This window comes from Amia ocellicauda, chromosome 18, assembly GCF_036373705.1.
Source record: "Amia ocellicauda isolate fAmiCal2 chromosome 18, fAmiCal2.hap1, whole genome shotgun sequence".
Classification (NCBI taxonomy): domain Eukaryota; kingdom Metazoa; phylum Chordata; class Actinopteri; order Amiiformes; family Amiidae; genus Amia; species Amia ocellicauda.
Window position 1 is genome coordinate 2596424 of NC_089867.1, and position 22861 is coordinate 2619284.

The 22861-nt window shown below is 37.4% G+C and overlaps 1 protein-coding gene across 2 annotated transcripts in view; it reads right to left on the reverse strand.

Moving 5' to 3' along the window:
* The window catches only part of rnf19a (ring finger protein 19A, RBR E3 ubiquitin protein ligase), a 59434-nt gene extending 52618 nt beyond the window's left edge, over nt 1-6816 (reverse strand). Inside the window, exon 1 of one of the 2 annotated variants that reach the window (XM_066691124.1) lies at nt 6604-6816. The gene's annotated coding sequence lies outside the window, so the exon portion shown is untranslated. The remainder of the gene's footprint in view (nt 1-6603) is intronic. The other variant, XM_066691125.1, reaches the window with a different exon arrangement.
* Between the last annotated feature and the right edge of the window lie 16045 nt (nt 6817-22861).

Consider the following 22861-nt stretch of genomic DNA (forward strand, 5'->3'; position numbering starts at 1 on the left):
GAAAGTTTTTAAATCTTCCTCTCAAATTATCACACTTGCAGATAAAGAACAAGTGGAAGCAGCTCATGCGCTGTGCTGGGCTTCCAGCCAGCTCCTCCACTTTGCCCTTTAGAACACAGCAAGTCTGGTTATTCAACTGTACCGCAAGCAAACAACGTCATCGAAGCAAATAAGCTACTAACTTTAGGTTTTGTTTTTATTTTCATTCACAAAGATAGTTACATACAGAAGTGTATTGCTGCCACTGGAGAAATACATTATATGTTTAACCTTATTCATTTTTAGTTTGTCAAAGTTTTGCTTTGAATTTGTAGTACAAGACTATTTGTAGTTCTCTTGTATGTGGAATTTTGCAATGAGATAACTTAAGGAAGAAAAGAAACTGAAGGTAAATTACTAGTAGGGCCTATATAGCTTGTGGAGCTGGGCAGTATACCATATACTATATAAATACTGTATTAATTTACAGACCAATTTGGACTTTTACTATACCTTCATATCAGTATTTTAAAGTGTTCTTTGCTAAACTTAATAATGTACAAACTATGGCGTCATTCAGCCATAGCATTCAGCTCCCAATAAACTTGCTGCACCAACTGCTTATGGCTGTGCCACACACATCTGACCAAAGAACGTCAGTCGCGTTCATCTATCGCAAATTTCCACAGATTTGCGCTAATCTGTGCTGCAAGAATGCAACCGCCTTTCTTCACAAACCCTGCAGAAATCCATGTAATTGGATGACTTCATTTTATTTTTATTTTAAAAATTGGAATTGCCAATCATTTAAGTTACAACTTTACTGTGCATCATAGATTTTCATGATGTTAAAATCAATGTTGCTAAATCAAAATCAAAGTCAATTGGCAATGCCAAATCGTTAATCTAGAATTCTGTATCTATGGTGTTGACATCATTTAGCTTAATATGTCCCCCTTGATCTCTGCATCATCTCCTTGTCCAGTGAATTTGTCTCTAAGTAAGGTGTGACATCGTTGATAGTATGGACATGGTTTGGTTTCAGGACAACTGACACATACAGCAAAACATAATTTGCAAGTTTATTTGTAACTGGCACAGTGTTGAATAAAAGTTCAACAAATAGTACTACTTTAGACAATGTCAGCTGTGTCCTATTATTTTCGTAGCTTTTACTTTATGAACAGTATAAAATGGGCTTTAAAACCACAATTTTGTTGGAATTCTATGATCATGAAATAGCCTAAATATACCAAAAAAAACTCAAATGTGAAAAACAGTGATTCGATATTTTGGCCATATCACCCACCTCTAATTGCTTGTGTGAGTGATTCTAAAAAATATAGATCTATTCAGTTTGTAATACTGCTGCTTAGCCACATTTTAAGATTAACTTGATTGCCACAGTTGCATTTGTAAAGCAAACTGTGCTAAGCACAACAAGAAATCATTCTGTGTAGCCTAATTAAACATTAATATTTGCATTTCAATCATGCTGAATTGATCAGAAACAGTCTATGTTCTCATAAGGTAATAATAGATTGTATGTACTTTATTTTACTGAGAAACAATGGATGCTGGGATGCATTAAATTATTGTAGAGTACTGTAGGATGGTTAAGCTTGTGGAGAAGTCGAATAAGAATACATCTTACTTTTTTGTATGTTTTTGCATTATGCATTCAGCAACTATGCATTTTATGTAAAATTCCTCTGTTTATCTACTGCAGAACTAAACACCCAAGTCTTCTGTAAATTCACTGCAGAGCAACAAAATCTATGGTTTGCATTTGGTTGTGATCAAGACCTACATCTGCGGAGTCTACGTCCAAAATAAATGCGCTCCCAATAGCAACAGAGCACATTTACGAAGCAGAAGAATCAATATGCCGCAGCTTATGGATTGGTGGCAGTGTTGCCAGATGGGGCGGTTTCCCGCCCAATTTGACTTTTTTTTTATGAAAGTGTGCGTGGAAAAAAATGGGCTTGGGCGGGTAGATAAAATGTGGGCGTTTTTTTTTTCATTATTGGGCGGGATTTCTGTCCAACAGACTGAGCTTTTCCCACCAACCCTTTCCTGCCTCTAATTTAATAGAATGCGTGTCAATCAAATATTTATCAAATTAAATGACAGGTCATCCCCCTGTCAGTCAATGTTTTGCCTCTGATTGGATAGGATGCGTGTCAATCACATACTTAAGCCATTGGCTGTTCAAGTAACTCCAGAAAAGTCTGCGTCGCCTGCGGGAGTCTGCCTCTGACGTCACCGTCTGTATAGACGTAGCTAGGACAGATTCTGGAGAGTTTTGCGTGGAGCAGATTCCACAAGCATGGTGACTGTTGGTTAATTGTCAGCCAACAGACATTGAAAGTCAGCTTCAGACTTATATAAACTTTTATATACAGACTTAAGAATAAAAAACCTCACCATTTATATTATAACACTTACAATCCACACACAACAGCTGAGTATGAAAAGGGGATGCAATAATAATGTAATACTAATTTCACAGTAAGAAACCCCACCAGATACTCAAGGAACGTATTTTAAGAACATATTTGTATAACTGAATCCTGTTTATGTTGCAAGTTGGTTTGGGAATGATACTGCCTAGTTCCACTGCTCAAATTCAAATTCAAAATTGGAAAAGATCTTTCTTGGCATGACATGGTTACACTCGTTTTGCCAGAGAAATTACACGAGGTTCCAGTGCAAATACAGAGCCGTGCAGTGGGTATAATACAATATTGATGATATTAAATATATTATAGTACATTAAATAACTATACATTGAGACTGTACATAGTTTATGTTTCTTCAAGTTAATCAATCATGTTCAAAAGAAGACCAGTTGATTCATCATAAAGGTAAAGACGTTTTTATTATGTATATTTTATTGTGGTTATTTACGTTTCATACCATAACTGAATTGTGTTTACTATTTCTCCTACATAAAGATATTAAAGGGAATTCGTGTATTAACCCAAATAGACAAGTTAAATTGCATTGCAAATTAGTTAATTTGTATTAATTTAATAATCTAGCGTTAATATATTTTAGTGTGCCATGGTCTGTGAGTTGCAATCTTTCCCATGTTATCTTTAGTCGTTTGTTGTACTATTTTTATTGCACTATAGATTTTCTATCAACAATTGAATTTGGGCGGGTTTTTAGTGGAGTCGGCGGGATTTATGTTGTGTATACTGCCAATCAAATCTGGCAACGCTGATTGGTGGATTGTAACGACAGTCAAAGTACTCACTTTGCTCTCAACAGGAATCACAAAATACCATTAGCAAACCGTGCCATAAAATGAAAATGAAACAAAGATTATATCAGGCCTTTACATTAAGCGATGCCTATGTTTTTAGAACCACAATTTCTTATATCAAAAGATCACCCATATCAGGGAACTACAAATGCAAAAACGGAATGCAAGCACCCATTTAAGTTGTGCACAAAACGAGTTAAAACAAAAATACCTTTTATTAATAATAATAATAACAATAATATTGTCATTTAGCTGACGCTCTTATCCAGGGCGACTTACTTGCTGCCTTTTAAGACGGATATTTATCACCCTGCCTCAACAAGTTCCATTACATTGCCTGGAGTTTCCATAGAGAACCTTTAATACGCCTGCATATTAACTTTGCTCGTCCTTTCACAAATATGTGCAGGACTGCTGTGGATGCACAATCAAAATGGGTGGTAGTTTTCAGAATACAGGAAATGGAGAAGGACCAATGTGGATTCCTGGAGTTGAGAGGGACAACACAAGAGTATATAGAGGACATGGAGAACTGCTGCTACTGTTCCATGTTCAAGTCTACCTGGAAAAACAGTCTGTAGGCTCCCAATAGGTCTTGTCAGATGTTTCAGAGGAGGATGCGGACGTGCAAACCGATCCGCCTCTGGCATGTGGTCAAGAACACACGAGTGCCGACAACAGAGACAAGACAAGTTTAAGTAATATGACCGGACTGTGCAGATCAGAGAAATCCTACATCCAAACACTGTTTAAAGGCCGTTTGTGGATTGCAAGACTGCTTATTTGTTCAGGTTGCGATTATATATTATATATATATATATATATATATATATATATATATATATATATATATATATATATATATATTGGGGGCAGTTCTATATTAGACCAAGAAACGTCTGCCTACAGCTTAAAGTCGTACTTTGGACATCCGCCATAGTGGAAGTTAACAAGCCAAGTAGCACAGTGAAACGAAGAGAAAGATTGTTTAAAAAACATAAGCTGCATCTCCCCTTTGGTCAATACACAACACAAATACTGCCCATCGTATATTTTCAAATCAGTGTTCTTCCAATGTCTACATTCATCAACTCAAAAATATGTAATAACAGTCAGAACCCAGAAAAAAACAACAGGATGCTTTATTCCAACACACAAAAATAGAAGCCTTTCAGACTTAGCGCTAATACATGACTGTCTCCTAGACTTTTAACACACCCACAATACTCAATTTAACATTAAAGAATCTGTATAATGACTAAACTTTGTATTCTGCTTTCCTTTTATACATCTTATAATACCATTGATACACTGATAAGTGTAATTGAAAAAACGGAAAATAAAAACGGCATAGAAAATGAGACGTGCTGGAAATTTAAACTGAAAACCACAGAAAGACCGAGTGGAAAACTTCGGAAAGCTCGTTAAACAAGACAGGCTGCTTATCTAGCCAATCGCTTTCAAACCAGCTGACTTCATGATCACTCAAACACTTGAATGTGTTTCTGAGGTGCTTTCCGAGTTATCGGCATTTTAAACATTTCAGGAAAACGCCCCAACATACCATTGTAGTAATCACAATATCCCCCGAAAACGATAAACGTCAGAAAATTATTTTAGAAAATTATTTTAGTCCATCTGTGCACATATATAGTAGTAAATAGCCTCGACTGTGTTTCTGAAGAAGCATTCGTAATTACAGTAAACTTCGTGAAATAACTACAGCTTGAGCGTTGGCGTCAGCGGCTAGATTCCAAGCACCTTGGTTGGGTTCTCGCAGCGCCGATTTCCGCAGTTCTGCGCAGATCTGCAGAATCCCACCGATCGCATTGGTGGAGTCGCACAGAACTGCGAAATGCTACACGAATGCGACCCTATGTCGTGTATGAGCAACATAATCTACCCAATTTTTATTCTACATCGCTGTTGTCAAGTCAGCACTGCCCCTGCTTCACGGTAGTGTTGTAAAACGACCTACAGCACAATGAGTAGGTCTCAAAAAACATCCAGTAGGCCTATAGGGGGAAACAAGATCAGAAAGTTGTTCCCAGCCACCAGACATTACACACAAATTACATTAATTTACGTAATTGCTCTCCACTTCCTCAACTGGTGTTTTACTACATCATGGAAAATGCGTTTATAAAAAATAAAATAAAAATCCAACCCAAACACTTTTACTTCATTGTGTGTGTCGGTAATAACAGTAACACTGACTCATACTTTCGAAATGAGCCACCCCCCCGAGGCAGTGCCACAGATGGCACACAATCCATTTAAAATCCATAATAAAGCAAAACTATTGTTTGCGATTTCTTTTTGACTGCAGTACAGTAAAATACAGTAAATCTGAATGAAGTGGAGTTGGACATTTGAAAGTTAGTTGTGTGCGAGTTTCTATCCGTAATTTACAATATTTAAAACGTTTGTCATTCCAATTAATGCAACGTGACTACTCAAAACATACGAAACAAATTACAGATATACTCTACCGATAATGAGCTCTCTTTGTTGTTGTTGGTTTTGAGGCAAAAAAAAAACTTTGATTAAAAAAAAGGTTGAAAGACACCGCTAGGCCTCTGTATGAACTTTTAAATTATTCAAGTTTGAAATAACTGGAATGCAATCCATTTTTTATAATGTTCAGAAATTCAATAGCAGCTACACGAAGCCCTCTGTATTATTTAGCCTAATTAAAAAGATGTTTAACAGCATTTCAGTTTAGCAGAGACTTGACCACATAAACTAGTGTATCGTGCGTTACCGTATTTAAAAGTTGTTGTTTTTAACACTTATGATTAAATATCCTCAAACTAACAAATCAGTATAAGATTGTGTATGTTGCCCACCACAGAGATAGTTACCGAACCATTACAACAGCAACTGCAGAGAGAACAGCAAACATGATTTACAAATCAATAAAATAAGCATAACACAAAAGATTTAGACCTCCAGACAATGTAAAGCTACGACTGGCTACATCATTTTAAAAACTAAACACGAAACGCACTGCTATAACTGAGGCACATATTTTACACGGACCGGGCTTTGTCTGGCACTCATTCCAAAACGCAAATCCTTGACACAGCAAGAGTTTCGTTTTAATACATAGTCATATACACATTTGTAATTCTTTGACTGTACCAGACACAATGCCGGTGACCCTGCCATCTCGATTTCCAAACTAGGTTCATGGACTAAAACTACAGGCCTCATTTCGCCTAGATGGTATGACTATGAAAACATGCTATCGCCGTTACTGTAAACACAGTAGTCGGGAAGGAGACAGTGAACTAGGGAGGACACCCAACACGGATAAAGAAATAAAATCCGCTTTTAAAACAGAAACGTACCTTTTAAGATACTACCAGTAGTCGATACCCCCTCAACAATCCCACCAAAGCAGCCGTATGTGAATCCTGAAACGCAGCGACAATCCTTTCTGGTTATATCAGCTTATAATTATTTTTTTTTCCGTTTCAACTTGAACCACCTCGGTTCCACCCCGTCCCTTAATCCGCTCCCTCAAGCTCCGGTCGGCTGTTCCTGCTGGCGTCCTCCCTCTCGCTCTCTCACACACCAGTTCAAATCTTCTCGCGAGAGTACAGACAGGGGCAAGGATGAAACTGAAACGAGACTCTCGCGAGAAATGGAAGACGTTTAACTTTCTTGTGTTTTTCTTGAGAAATTCTACTTAAGTCCCAGGTCGTATACAGCCTTTTCCGTGGGATGTGTTTTCCGGCTGTTTTTTGTTTAATCTTTTTTTTTTTTTTTTTGTGGTTTTATGACGGGGAGGGGATTACACTGGCTAGAGAGTATTTACAGAAAACCGACTACAACTACAACTACAACGTTACATTTTCTCCATGACTTGACATTGTTTGCAAATTGATGTGTAAAACCTTATTGTGACCACAGAGTACGTGTATTTCAATGGTTTGTTCACAGTATTTCAGAGTAAGAATATATAATGCTTAAGTTAAAGAAGTTCGTTCTTGCCTCTTCTGGTAATCACTGGAATGATGTCTGTGTGAATTGCATAACACATTACTTTTCTTCCCTTTTTCTGTAATACTTTGGTTACACATACTAACATGTTTTACAGATCCTCCAGTGTAGATAATTGTGATAAGTGTAGATAAGTGTGAAGACGAACAGTTTACAACAAATAATGTCACCTAGTGATTAGGACGTCCACTTAACATATATAAAATTAGGGTTCAAAGTCTGATTGAGTCATACAAATACCACACAAAAGTACCTTTTGCTTCCTTGCTTGGCAGTAGGGCTTTAGTGGAGTTTAATGGTTGAAGGTAGGGTAGATCACAGGCTGTCTTACTTTGGACAATTCTTGGCCATGTAGCAAAGCCTGCTACTTAATACAGAAGCATTCGTACTTAATATATTGATGTCTAGTAATGCTGTTGGGGGCTTGACACAGTGTTGGGCTCTTGAAACAGGTGGAGCATCAGGAAACAGACACAGGAACAAAGCATATGGTGCACAAGTGTCGCTTTATAGTGCTAGAGTGAATGAAAAATCCTAGCTCCTTGTTGACCCTAACTAAACTGTGGAACAGGTCCCTCTTTACACATCTAATCAATATAAAGTGAAGACAAACCAGCCAAGCAAACAGTCCAAAGCACAAATCCAAAAGATATGACAAAGTCCATAAGTCAAAAGTTCTTAACCAGTGTCATCCAACACAATGATTCATCCTCCCAGGCCTTCTGGAAGGTGTAGTTCTAGTTTACCAGCCAATTTGTGTTCCTCCTAGCACTATGTTACAATATACACCTCTGGAAAAAATGAAGAGACAACGTAATATTGATTTCTGAACTTGGAGTGGTCTTTTAATTGTTTCCAGATATATATATATATATATATATATATATATATATATATATATATATATATATATATATGAAAAGCTGATTTGGATTACAGGTACTGACTTTTTTTATTTGGACATTAACTACAGCTTGGATTTCTGATTTCTGATTGTTTGCTACGTGCTTGTCCTTAGATCTATGTTTAGAGAGGGACATATGTTACATGTTTAGGTTAGGCTCAAGTGGAGCTAGGTCAAAGGAGGCTGACACGAATTGTGCAACAGATGGGCTACACTTAGTCAACTGACAGTCCAGTAAAACATTGGTGCCGAAAGACCCATAAAAGAATACACAACCTGTTGTACCTTGACATGAATGTCGTATGGCCAATTCTTTTGCAAAACACAAGAAACTATGGTCTGATGAATCCCATTTCCTACGGTTTCATGCTGATGGGAGGACTAGGGTATGCCACATGTCAACTTTACAGACTGGTGGTGTGATGGTGTGGGGTGTGTTTTCTTGCCACACATTGGGCTCCTTGATAAAAGTGGATCAACTTTTGAATGCCACAGGATATCTGAACATCATTGCCATCCAGGTGCATCCCTTCATGCCAGTAGTATTTTAATCTGCTAATGGATGTTTTGAGCAGTATAATGCCCCATACCACAAGGCTAGGATTGTCCAGGAATGATTCCACAAACATGACAGTGCATTCAGCTCACTGCAGTGGCCTGCCCAGTCACCAGATCTCAATCCAAATGAGAATCTTGTGGGATGAGCTGGGACAAGCTATTCGGAATTTCACTACCAGCCAACTTGACACAACTGTGGCAGTCAAAATGGACCAGCATCTCTGTGGAACACCTTTTAGAGTCCTTCCCCTGATTAATTGAGGCTATCCTGAGGGCAAACTCAATATTAAGAAGGTGTTCCTAAAGTTTTGTACACTCAGTGTGTGTGTGTGTGTGTGTGTGTGTATATATATATATATATATATATACACACACACACACACACACATTTTGACAGTGAGGGATCCAACACTGTTGGGGCTCTGAGAGATGATTAAGGATGCACAAATCAGAGAAATTAGTGCATTTATTATACAGTGTGCAAGTGCTCAGAATAAAATCCAAACAAAAACCTAATTTAGTTTTGAGTCTAACTAAACATGTAAAAAGATCAGTAGTAATATATCCTAACTAATAATAATCAACAATAAACAAGCAATGACCAGTCCAATCCACAATCCATTCTGTAGTCAAAGTCCAAACGCAAAGTCCTGTTAATCCCAATAGCAATTCTTCTTCTCAGTACTCACTCAAGCACAACTCCTTCCCGTTTTATAGAGTTGTGTAGTAGGTGATTGAGTCCATGTAAATTGCCCCCACCTGGGTCCTGGGAGTGTAGGAGCTTCATGGGGCGATCCTTCAAAGTGCCAAACCCCTGTTACTGCATCACAATATTTATATATACATATACATATACATACAGTGAGGGAAAAAAGTATTTGAGCCCCTGCTAATTTGTACGTTTGCCCACTGACAAAGAAATGATCAGTCTATAATTGTCTATAATGTAATTGTAATCTCTTAAAGGGAGTGCTCCTAATCTCAGCTCGTTACCTGTATAAAAGACACCTGTCCACAGAAGCAATCAATCAATCAGATTCCAAACTCTCCACCAAACTCTCCACCATGGCCAAGACCAAAGAGCTGTCCACGCAAATGTACAAAATCAGCAGGGGATCAAATACTTTTTTTCCCACACTGTGTGTGTGTGCGTGCAAGTGTGATATATATATATATATATACATACAGTGGGGGAAAAAAGTATTTGATCCCCTGCTGATTTTGTACGTTTGCCCACTGACAAAGAAATGATCAGTCTATAATTTTAATGGTAGGTGTATTTTAACAGTGAGAGACAGAATAACAACAAAAAAATCCAGAAAAACGCATTTCAAAAAAGTTATAAATTGATTTGCATGTTAAAGAGGGAAATAAGTATTTGACCCCTTCGACTTAGTACTTGGTGGCAAAACCCTTGTTGGCAATCACAGAGGTCAGACGTTTCTTGTAGTTGGCCACCAGGTTTGCACACATCTCAGGAGGGATTTTGTCCCACTCCTCTTTGCAGATCCTCTCCAAGTCATTAAGGTTTTGAGGCTGACGTTTGGCAACTCGAACCTTCAGCTCCCTCCACAGATTTTCTATGGGATTAAGGTCTGGAGACTGGCTAGGCCACTCCAGGACCTTAATGTGCTTCTTCTTGAGCCACTCCTTTGTTGCCTTGGCTGTGTGTTTTGGGTCATTGTCATGCTGGAATACCCATCCACGACCCATTTTCAATGCCCTGGCTGAGAGAAGGAGGTTCTCACCCAAGATTTGATGGTACATGGCCCCGTCCATCGTCCCTTTGATGCGGTGCAGTTGTCCTGTCCCCTTAGCAGAAAAACACCCCCAAAGCATAATGTTTCCACCTCCATGTTTGACGGTGGGGATGGTGTTCTTGGGGTCATTCCTCCTCCTCCAAACACGACGAGTTGAGTTGATGCCAAAGAGCTCGATTTTGGTCTCATCTGAACACTTTCACCCAGTTCTCCTCTGTATCATTCAGATGTTCATTGGCAAACTTCAGACGGGCCTGTACATGTGCTTTCTTGAGCAGGGGGACCTTGCAGGCGCTGCAGGATTTCAGTCCTTCACGGCGTAGTGTGTTACCAATTGTTTTCTTGGTGACTATGATCCCAGCTGCCTTGAAATCATTAACAAGATCCTCCCGTGTAGTTCTGGGCTGATTCCTCACCGTTCTCATGATCATTGAAACTCCACGAGGTGAGATCTTGCATGGAGCCCCAGACCGAGGGAGACTGACAGTTATTTTGTGTTTCTTCCATTTGCGAATAATCGCACCAACTGTTGTCACCTTCTCACCAAGCTGCTTGGCGATGGTCTTGTAGCCCATTCCAGCCTTGTGTAGGTCTACAATCTTGTCCCTGACATCCTTGGACAGCTCTTTGGTCTTGGCCATGGTGGAGAGTTTGGAATCTGATTGATTGATTGCTTCTGTGGACAGGTGTCTTTTATACAGGTAACGAGCTGAGATTAGGAGCACTCCCTTTAAGAGAGTGCTCCTAATCTCAGCTCGTTACCTGTATAAAAGACACCTGGGAGCCAGAAATCTTGCAGATTGATAGAGGATCAAATACTTATTTCCCTCATTAACATGCAAATCAATTTATACCTTTTTTGAAATGCGTTTTTCTGGATTTTTTTGTTGTTATTCTGTCTCTCACTGTTAAAATACACCTACCATTACAATTATAGACTGATCATTTCTTTGTCAGTGGGCAAACGAACAAAATTAGCAGGGGCTCAAATACTTTTTTCCCTCACTGTATATACATATATACACACACACACACAGGTGACAAAATTAAAGGAAAAACCTTAATACATGAGTGGAGGAACATAACGAATGCAGATGCCTCCAAACATTTGTACTGCATGATACAATTAAGCAATTAACATCCTATCATGTTCTGTGGCATGTATAAAAATGCTGAGCAGGCCCAGTTGACTTTGATTTTGGATCAAGATGGCAAAAGGAAAGGCTCTAAATGATTCTACAAGAGGGGTTTATCAGGATTATCAGTCACAAAGACTGCTCAACTGGCTAGTGTTCTGGACAAGTGGGCGAGTGCATGTGTGGCAACACAGGTACAGACCTGACTGCTTGACCCCTACAGTGAGGGGGTCCGGAGGCTCTTATGCTGTAGGGGGCATTTTCCTGGCATGATTTGGGTACACTTGTCCCATTAGACGGAAGGGTCACTGCAAATCATTACAAAGTTATTCTGAGTGATCACTTTTATCCTATGGTGAAACATTTCTATCCTGATGGGAGTGGTCTCTTCCAGGATGACAGTAAAAATGCATTCAAAAATACACATGTAAATACATATTTATTTTAATATATTTATTAATTAACTAAATGCAAAGTGGGTGAACAGAAGAAAAATCGACATCAAATCAATATTTGGTGTGACTACCCTTTGCCTTCAAAACAGCATCAATTTTCTAGGTACACTTACACACAGTTTTTGAAGGAACTCAGCATGTAGGTTGGCCCAGACATCTTGGAGAACTAACCACAGTTCTTCTGTGGATTTAGGCAGCCTCAGTTGCTTCTCTCTCTTCATGTAATTCCAGACAGACTCAATGATATTGAGATCAGGGCTCTTTTGGGGCCATACCATCACTTCCAGGACTTCTTTACGCTGAAGATAGTTCTTAATGACTGTTGCTGTATGTTTGGGGTCATTGTCATGCTGCAGAATAAATTTGGGGCCAATCAGATGCCTCCCTGATGGTATCGCATGATGGATAAGTATCTGCCTGTACTTCTCAGCATTGAGGAGACCATTAGTTCTGACCAAATCCCCAATTCCATTTGCAGAAATGCAGCCCCAGACTTGAAAGGAACCTCCACCATGCTTCACTGTTGCCTACAGACACTCATTCGTATACTGCTCTCCAGCCTTCTGCTCTAGCCAAATATTTCAAATTTTGACTGATCAGTCCAGAGCACCTGTTGTAATTTTTCTGCACCCCAGTTCCTGTGTTTTCGTGCATAGTTGAGTAGCTTGGTCCGAGGTATGGCTTTTTGGCCATATGTCTTCCATGAAGGCTAATTCTGATAGGCTTCTCTGGACAGTAGATGGGTATACCAGGGTCCCACTGTTTTCTGCCAGTTCTGAGCTGATGGCACTGCTGGGCATCTTCCAATTGTGAAGGGAAGTAAGCATGATGTGTCATTCATCTGCTGCAGTAAGTTTCCTTGGCCGACCACTGCATCTACGGTCCTCAACGTTGCCTGTTTCATTGTGCTTCTTCAAAAGAGCTTGGACAGCACATCTGGAAACCCCTGTCTGCCTTGAAATGCCTGCCTGGGAGAGACCTTGCTGATGCAGTATAACTACCTTGTGTCTTGTTGCTGTGCTCAGTCTTGCCATGGTGTATGACTTTTGACAGTAAACTGTCTGCAGCAACCTCACCTTGTTAGCTGAGTTTGGCTGTTCCTCACCCAGTTTTATTCGTCCTACACAGCTGTTTCTGTTTCAGTTAATGATTGTGTTTCATCATTAGCACCTGTTTGGTATAATTGTTTAATCATACACTTGACTATATGCCTACAAAATCCCTGACTTTGTGCAAGTGTACCTATAAGAACTGATGCTGTTTTGAAGGCAAAGGGTGGTCACACCAAATATGGATTTGATTTAGATTCGTCTTCTGTTCACTCACTTTGCATTTTGTTAATTGATAAATCTATTAACATGTCTATTTTTGAAAGCATTCTTAATTTACAGCATTTTTTCACACCTGCCTAAACGTTTTGCATAGCACTGTGTGTATATATATATATATATATATATATATATATATACACTCACCTAAAGGATTATTAGGAACACCATACTAATACTGTGTTTGACCCCCTTTCGCCTTCAGAACTCCCTTAATTCTACGTGGCATTGATTCAACAAGGTGCTGAAAGCATTCTTTAGAAATGTTGGCCCATATTGATAGGATAGCATCTTGCAGTTGATGGAGATTTGTGGGATGCACATCCAGGGCACGAAGCTCCCGTTCCACCACATCCCAAAGATGCTCTATTGGGTTGAGATCTGGTAACTGTGGGGGCCAGTATAGTACAGTGAACTCATTGTCATGTTCAAGAAACCAATTTGAAATGATTCGACCTTTGTGACATGGTGCATTATCCTGCTGGAAGTAGCCATCAGAGGATGGGTACATGGTGGTCATAAAGGGATGGACATGGTCAGAAACAATGCTCAGGTAGGCCGTGGCATTTAAACGATGCCCAATTGGCACTAAGGGGCCTAATTACACCACCACCACCAGCCTGCACAGTGGTAACAAGGCATGATGGATCCATGTTCTCATTCTGTTTACGCCAAATTCTGACTCTACCATCTGAATGTCTCAACAGAAATCGAGACTCATCAGACCAGGCAACATTTTTCCAGTCTTCAACTGTCCAATTTTGGTGAGCTTGTGCAAATTGTAGCCTCTTTTTTCTATTTGTAGTGGAGATGAGTGGTACCCGGTGGGGTCTTCTGCTGTTGTAGCCCATCCGCCTCAAGGTTGTACGTGTTGTGGCTTCACAAATGCTTTGCTGCATACCTCGGTTGTAACGAGTGGTTATTTCAGTCAAAGTTGCTCTTCTATCAGCTTGAATCAGTCGGCCCATTCTCCTCTGACCTCTAGCATCAACAAGGCATTTTCGCCCACAGGACTGCCGCATACTGGATGTTTTTCCCTTTTCACAACATTCTTTGTAAACCCTAGAAATGTTTGTGCGTGAAAATCCCAGTAACTGAGCAGATTGTGAAATACTCAGACCGGCCCGTCTGGCACCAACAACCATGCCACGCTCAAAATTGCTTAAATCACCTTTCTTTCCCATTCAGACATTCAGTTTGGAGTTCAGGAGATTGTCTTGACCAGGACCACACCCCTAAATGCATTGAAGCAACTGCCATGTGATTGGTTGGTTAGATAATTGCATTAATGAGAAATTGAACAGGTGTTCCTAATAATCTTTTAGGTGAGTGTATATATATATTCCCACAGTGATAGATTGTCCTAGGTCATCATGTACTATATATATTTTTTGTAAAGACAACACCGACTGTCAGTTTATATTTCAGTTTATTCACCAGCATTGTTGGAATTTATGGAATGATGATTGTCAACGTATTTTCCAACATGATAATGCTTTGTCATAAATCTGGGTTTGTAACAGTAAGGGTCAAGGAGAATAGCTTAATAAAAGTAATTGTCTGCATAGACTTGACCTCCATCCCATCAAAAACTGTGATGTGATGATGGGGAATTATGCATCAGAGCCACAGAGAGCCCACAGAGAAGAGCTACTTTTGCTGTACTAGTGTGCAGTGGAAGAATGGCACAATATTCCTTCAGTCAAGCATCAAAAGAACTGCAACAGTAAGTAAGGTCAAGAGTTGGCCAACACTAATAAATACATTGTGAAGAGCTGTCTTTTGATATCTGCCTATTGTACCAATATGCATATATATATATATATATATATATATATATATATACATACATATATATATATATATAAATATATATATATATATACATATACACATATATATATATATATATATATATACATATACATATATACATATATACATATATATATATATACATATACATATATATATATAAATACATATATACACATATATACATATATATATATATACATATATATATATATACATATATATATATATATATATATATATATATATATATATATATATATACATATACATATATAAATACATTGGTTGTCAAAATAAGAATTAGAAGAAATTATTTATTTGTTTGAAAATATACAACATACTAAAATAAATGCAACAGGCAAGACCAGTGAATCAGTTTCATTGGTTGTTGTTTTTTCATCTGTTTGTTTATTTCTTCTAATTTGATTTAAATATGTCTTTGTGTAGGATTATGAGCATATTGAAAAAGTAAACCAAGTCACCTTCTTGAGGTTATTATATTATATTGACATTAAAGAATGGAATAATTGGGTGCCTTTACTAAATCTTATAGATATTATAAGATCATCATAATTTTGTTCTTTCATTGGAGTCATGTTAACTCACTTTTTTCTGTAACTCACTTTAATTTCTGTCTCTTTTCTACTCCCTTTGTAAAGAAAACTGACAGCATCTCAGCCTGCTGTATATATACACATATATACTGTTTAGAGATTAGTTTGTAGAATTTATAAATTGGATACTTAAATATATTGGATTGTATTTTGTATTGGATTAAATTAAATTTTATAATGTAATGTAATGTTAATATTTGAATGCAATAATACATTTTGGCTTACGTGTACTTAAAGAAGTACATTGTTTTTTCATTTCCCCCATTATTTCTTGTATATCGTTATGCAGATTCTATAACTTTTTGTGACTCAAATTAAGAAATATATATATATATATATATATATATATATATATATATACATATACATATACATATACATATACATATATATATATATATATATATATATATATATATATATATATACATATACATATATATACATATATATATAAATATATATATACATATATATACATATATATATATATATATGAAGTTCTGAATGCTTCAGTACACAATGTTTCATCCATAAGACTTTGGATCTCTGTGCAACACTCATTTGGTATCTCAAATGGCATGATTTACTCCTTTGTTTCATAATAGTAGATAGTACCTCATTACAGTTGCAGATACTGATGTAATTCCAAGTGCATTCATTCATTTTCAACATTTTGTGGTTTAGAAATGGATACTGCCTACACTATATTAGCATAAAGAGAGAAGCTGCTTTTATAATCACACACTGCTTATTGTCTCCACCACATATATCTGCTGTATTTTGGTAATGTACTCTATATTCCATCACTTCTTTTCGTAGAAAACACGTTGTCAGGGAGCAAGCTAATTGTAGGGTGAGCAGAAATTCTCATTGATGCAGCACAGCACAGACATATCACACTGTGCCTTTGTTCTAGGCCTCTCAATAATAGATCATACAAAAAATCAATTTGTAGATTTGTACCCATAACAGTAATGTTTCAAATAGAACAGGTATGGTGTCTAGAAATTCCTGATTTGGACATTTTGATAAATTCACATCTAGGGTAATCTAATACACAACTACAAGAAATTAGAGAATATACACAAAGAAGGAAACACTTGGCACAGATATCACTTTAACATCTGTGCATTATTTGATTCCAAAATGTGCCTCTATAATTATTGACAGCACTTTTAAAACATAGCACTTCAATGCAGAGCTATCAAGCAAGCTACAAAAATGAAAGCAGTGCATACTTCACCCTTAGACTAGGTTGCCATTAATCTTAAATTCAAAAGAAAAACAAGGGCAACATCTGCGCTATATTGGCCTTTGCAAGAATTATTTCATAGTTAAAAAAACCTGTTTCCACTAGCACATTCCAAGAATTAAAAAAGTCTGACTGTATTCACCTGTATTCACCTTTCTTCTGAAATAAACATATTCTATGATTCAGTTATGAGAGTTATTAATTATGGTTAATTAATCTCTACTTATTTATTAATGACATCTTTGCAGAGACATGCTGAACACAGAGAACAAGAGAGAACAACTGTAATCATTCCAGTTGACTGAAATATGTTGAGACAAGGGATATGTATTTACATTTTAAAGGCCACTCCATAGTGGCAGTGGCAGTCCAAAAGTTTGTACAAACTGCTATCTTAATTCTAAACTGATACATAGCCGCATCTGGCACAGAGCAATTTCCTAGACAGGGGTGTCGCAAGGGGGTAGGCATCCTAGGCAATCGCCTGGGGCCCCGGTCTGAGGGCGATTCTCTCCTCGATATCTAATATATTTTATTCTTTACATATTTTTGTACACTGTGGGAAGTGCTCTGTGACAACTTGTTGCAAAGGGTGCTATACTATACTATATATTATACTATACTAAAAATGTAATTAAAATGTAATTTTATTTAATAAAATATTATCCGTTGACTAAAGAATAGTGGCTTGAACAGAACAAGACTAAAGGCATAGCCTCCTGTGGTTGCAACATTCAAGCTTCAATGAGCCAGCAACAATATTCTGTGTTGATGCAATTGGACCCTAACCATTTTAACTGTCAGGGTTCTTTTTGAAAGATAGTATGTTTCACTTGGACTGGTTGTCTGCCATTAAAACATGTATAACTGTTTGTCCAGGGGATGGTTATTTTCTTTGGCATTATTTAACTGACACTTACAAAACAAAAACATTGTTATGTAGTTGATATCTGGCTCAGTACCTGTGTAACATCCTTTACACAGATTCTAGGTATAATCTCAACAAAAACATTCGAAACGATTTGTTACATTGGTTATGCAATCCAAAAGGGGTTCTCTTGTTTAGCTGTAGCTTCCATCCCCCACCATTTCTGTTAAGGGTTAAATGAACATCAGTCCTGAAACGTTACACCAATAAAATCACCTTAATGACTTTTCTTGCTTGTCAGACAGGTTCTCACAATTGTTTAGGCCATGAAAATCCAGACAGTGACCATTCATTGTTGTTATAAAAGTAGCCCCATTTCGGGATGGCAAGCTGAATGTTTTTCCACATATAGCCCTGTGAATTTTGCTTGCCTAAAGTGTAATCAATGTTTTTTCCAATGCTGTGACACGAAGTGGAAGCTATTTCACATTCCAGTTGCCATACATTTAGAGAATAGAATAGTCAGGAGTCAATGGAGATATGATGATAAAAACTATGACAGCCAAAGGAGAAAAGTGTTTATGTATATTGGTAATTTGCAGAAAAAGGCCTAATGCAAATGTCTACGTTTATCTAAACCTTTGAAATTGAGTGAAAGTGGAAAATAAATATAAAAAATAACATTTGACTGTACTGTACTTTAAAGATTTCAGTGATCTGTTTGATGACTTTGGTGTTCTTAAATGATAGGCTGCATTTTAGATAGTGAGTTTATAGTTAATTTGGGGTTTGAAAGAGTCATTAGTTGGTTTGGTTTGAAGAAAAGAAAAAGGGGAAATACCGTATGAATTAAGTTGTAAAAATTAGGAGTCATTAAAATAAATGTTTAAACTAAAATTGAATACTTCCTTTGGCTAAGTAGACCTCTTTTGATCCAGCGGGCTGCCAGGTGCCAGGACTGCTACATTCAGAGAGCTGATGTTCTAGTCTGGTAGTAATGAGGTGGCCATTCAAGAAAGTGCTTTTAGGGAATGGACAAAAGCAACTGGTTAAGTGGATTTTTTCAACTGAGCTTCTAAGAACAGCTCAGGGAAAAAATCCACTTACCACTGAGACTGAAACGTCTGGTGTAATGCCTTGAAAAAGCACCACATATTAAAACTTGTACTTGTACTCAAACTGTAACTGTAAAAAAGTATTTTGAATACATAAGCACATATATTTATAGTACATATACAGACGGGTGACAAATTAAAGGAAATACCCGAATACCTGAGTGGAGGAACATAACGAATGCAGATGTCTCCAAACAGGTGTACTACATGATACAATTAAGCAATTAACATCCTATCATGCTCTGTGGCATGTATAAAAATGCTGAGCAGGCCCAGTTGACCTCGATTTTGGATCAATATGGCAGAGCATAAACCTCTCATTACAAAGACAAATGCACATTTGAGAGTTCAATGGTGCAAAAACCATAGGCACTGTTCTACAGAGATGTGGAAAAAAGTGATATACTCAGATGAGTCAACCTTCACCATATTCTCGACAAGTGGGCGAGTGCATGTGTGGCGACACCAAGTGAACAGTATAGGCCTGACTGCACATATTGCGAATATGTGTACATGTGTGTTTAATACATACTGATAATTATTACTTTATTCACAAGGTAACTTCAAAGTACAATGTATTAATATTATGAACATCACTTTCAAAACAGCATAGTGTTTTGCCATTGTTTATGTAATGGAACTGTCTGAATGTACTCAACAGATTTTCCATGAGCATGACATCCAATCCATTAAACTGCAGGTCACTACATAAATGATAACAAACTGCTAACTGCTGTATAGTTTGCCCTTTTCAGAATAGACAATTGACATTTGATCAGAAATTAATAAGACAATCAGTTAACAGCCTAGCGTGATGGCCTGGGAAATCTCACTGTAAAATCCCTGACACTTCTCCTTTTATTGCTTAATTTTCAGGGATTTAGGGATTTAATCTAAATTCCAATGTGCGTGTATCCCCTGCCTTGTTTCTCATTTGGTCTCAGGCTCAATCAGAATCTGAAAAGACATGAGATGGATTATAGGATCTGATTATAGGGATGAGCAGGAGGAAAGCATCTCATTTGGATTGCTCCTGGGCTTCATTTTTGCTTCATTGCCAGGTTAACTGTGGGCTCTGAGGCAAATAGTGAGCAGCCATGCAATCCAACAAGTGCCCGGCTCTTTTATGTAGAGGTAGTTAGCATACATTTCCACAGGGATTTGCCCACACACAATGTATTCAGATCTTTGAAAAGCATTTCAAGGTCATCTTGAAGCAGGTCTTTCACTTTCATATTGAGTTCAACTTACTTTGAAGGACAAGAAGGCTGCCACAGCTGAAATTTTAAAGCACAAAACATAAAGGAAGCTGAGTAAGCCTGGGATAAAGCAAGGTACAGGACCTAACGTCCTCAGATTCATCTGTAATTTGAATGAGATGATATAGTCAAAACCGCACTGTGTAAGGACAAAGTGGTTTAGAAATATTCAGATAACAACTTTGGTGACAACAGTGGTGTGGCTTGTTCTTGTCCTGACAGTGAACATGGAGATGAATCACTAAGATTAACATTGGATATCACTTCCTTCAAAAAGCCAGTCATAAAACCATGTTTAATGAATCATATTCTCTTGAATCATGGATCTCATCACAGTGTATAAAGTAATTAAGATCCCATCTAATCTTTCATGTTCTGCTTAGAAAATCTTGCCATTAACTACTACTACTATTTATATGAACCACCCTCTGTGATTGTGGAAAATGTATTCAATCAATCATTTTTTTACTGATCCTTCACAGAGTTGCAACAGAGGGTTTTACACTTGGAATCAACACAAGCTTGTGTTAGTAATACAAAAAGTAAAGTAGTTTTTGCATGGAGAAGAGAACAATAAAAATTGACAGACTGTTATAGAAGAAAATAAACCTCTGGGGGTCCACAGCCTTGAGGTCTAGTCCTAATTGATGCCTCCCCTTCAGGCAGTGTAGCCAAAATGAAGAAGATCAGACTGTCATTCCCCAGTTCTTTGGTTGGGGAAGTATTGCCTCATCAGCCCTTTGGGGGAGGGAAAGGGTGTCTCATCAGGCTTGAATGGACATCCATGCAGAGGAAACAAAAAGGTAGGTTAGTAAAATGTGCCAGAGGGGTGGAGAATACAACCAAGTGTACTGTTTAACATCCAGAAAAAATGGTGAGAAGAAGTACATAAAGACTATGGAGTGAATGATAAACTAAAGGAATAAATATTTAGGGAGGACTTAAGGCTGGGCATCTCTAACATTGGACGGCAGATCATTCCACAGCTTAGGGACCGTGTAGCTAAAAACTCCATCTCAAATATTGTAATTTTCAAATTTTAGGGACTACCAGGGAAACGACATCCCACGTCTTGGAGTGGCCAACCAGGATTATACAGGGATGTAAATTTACAAATGTATTCAGTCTGTCTATAACACTATAAGTCAATAACAGGACTTTAAAATAAGTTCTATATTTCACTGAGAGCTAGAGAAAAGATGTTAGAACCAGAGAAATATGATTATATTTTTAGTTTTCGTTTAAATCCCGGCAGCTGCATTGTGGACTAAATGAAAATTAGAGATGATACAGTTAAGGCTGCCTACGAGAATTGAATTACAGTAAGCAAGTCTAGACGTGGTTATATGTCTCTGTATCTTGAATAGAAAATAAAATCTTAATTTTTACATATTATGGAGCTCAAGGAATGACATTCTGGTCACATTTTTAATGTGTATATTAAAAGACAAGTCTGGATTGAAGATAACACCTAAATTAGGTGCTATGTTTTGGGACTGAGGTTAAAGCCATCAGCAATTTATACAGACAATGTTGCATTGCCAGTAAGTTATGTTGGCCCTGATATTAACAAATGTGTTTTATCAGAGATTTTGTTTTAAATCTCAGAGAGACTCTGAGACAGGTTCATTATAGCTATAGTGTTATAAGGATTTATTGAAAAATACAGCTGCATATTGTCAGCATAACAGTGAAAGTTGATATTGTACCAATGCATCATGTCATCTATAGAAGCATATAGAAGCATATAGAATGAGAAGAATATTGGTCCATGGACAGAGCCCTGTGGCACTCCACACTTAATTACAGATAGATATGAGTGGTGTTGGTTTCTATTTATCTCCACATATAGAAATCTGTTCATTAGATAGGATTCAAACCAACCAAGAACAAGACTCAAGAGACCTACTAGGTTTTCAAGGAGGAGCTATCAGGATGTGATGGTCAATAGTGTCAAAGGCAGCACCTCTGTCTAAAAGAGCAATATAGTTATGTTACCTACGTCTGAGGACAGAAGGAAGTCATTGACTACTATAGTTGGGCTGTTTCAGTACTGTGCCCAGGGCAAAATCCTGATTGGAAATGTTCTAAGATATTATTTACAGAGAGAAATTATTTACAGTTGAGCTGCAGCTATTTTCTCAAAAGATTTAGAGAAGAATGGAAGGTTTGAAACAGGTCAATAGCTCTTGAGAGTATTGGGATCTAAATTCTATTTCTTGAGGAGTGGTTTAACTATAGTATGTTTTAATGAATCAGGCATAATAAATACCAGAAAACAACAAAGTGTTTATTATATTTACAATGGGATGAACAGTCAGTGAGATGGTTTAATAAAATGTAACTCGTTACATTCAGCAGTGTGAAATAACTTACATCTCAGGTATATTAACAACATATTACTTATGTTTTTATCAGTAATAATTAAAATGTTATGGTTATTTTTCCTCATAGAAAAATACAATGTTATTACCTGTAAGACTTGAAACTGTGTATTTATTAATTTTATTTATATCAAACACATTTTTATATT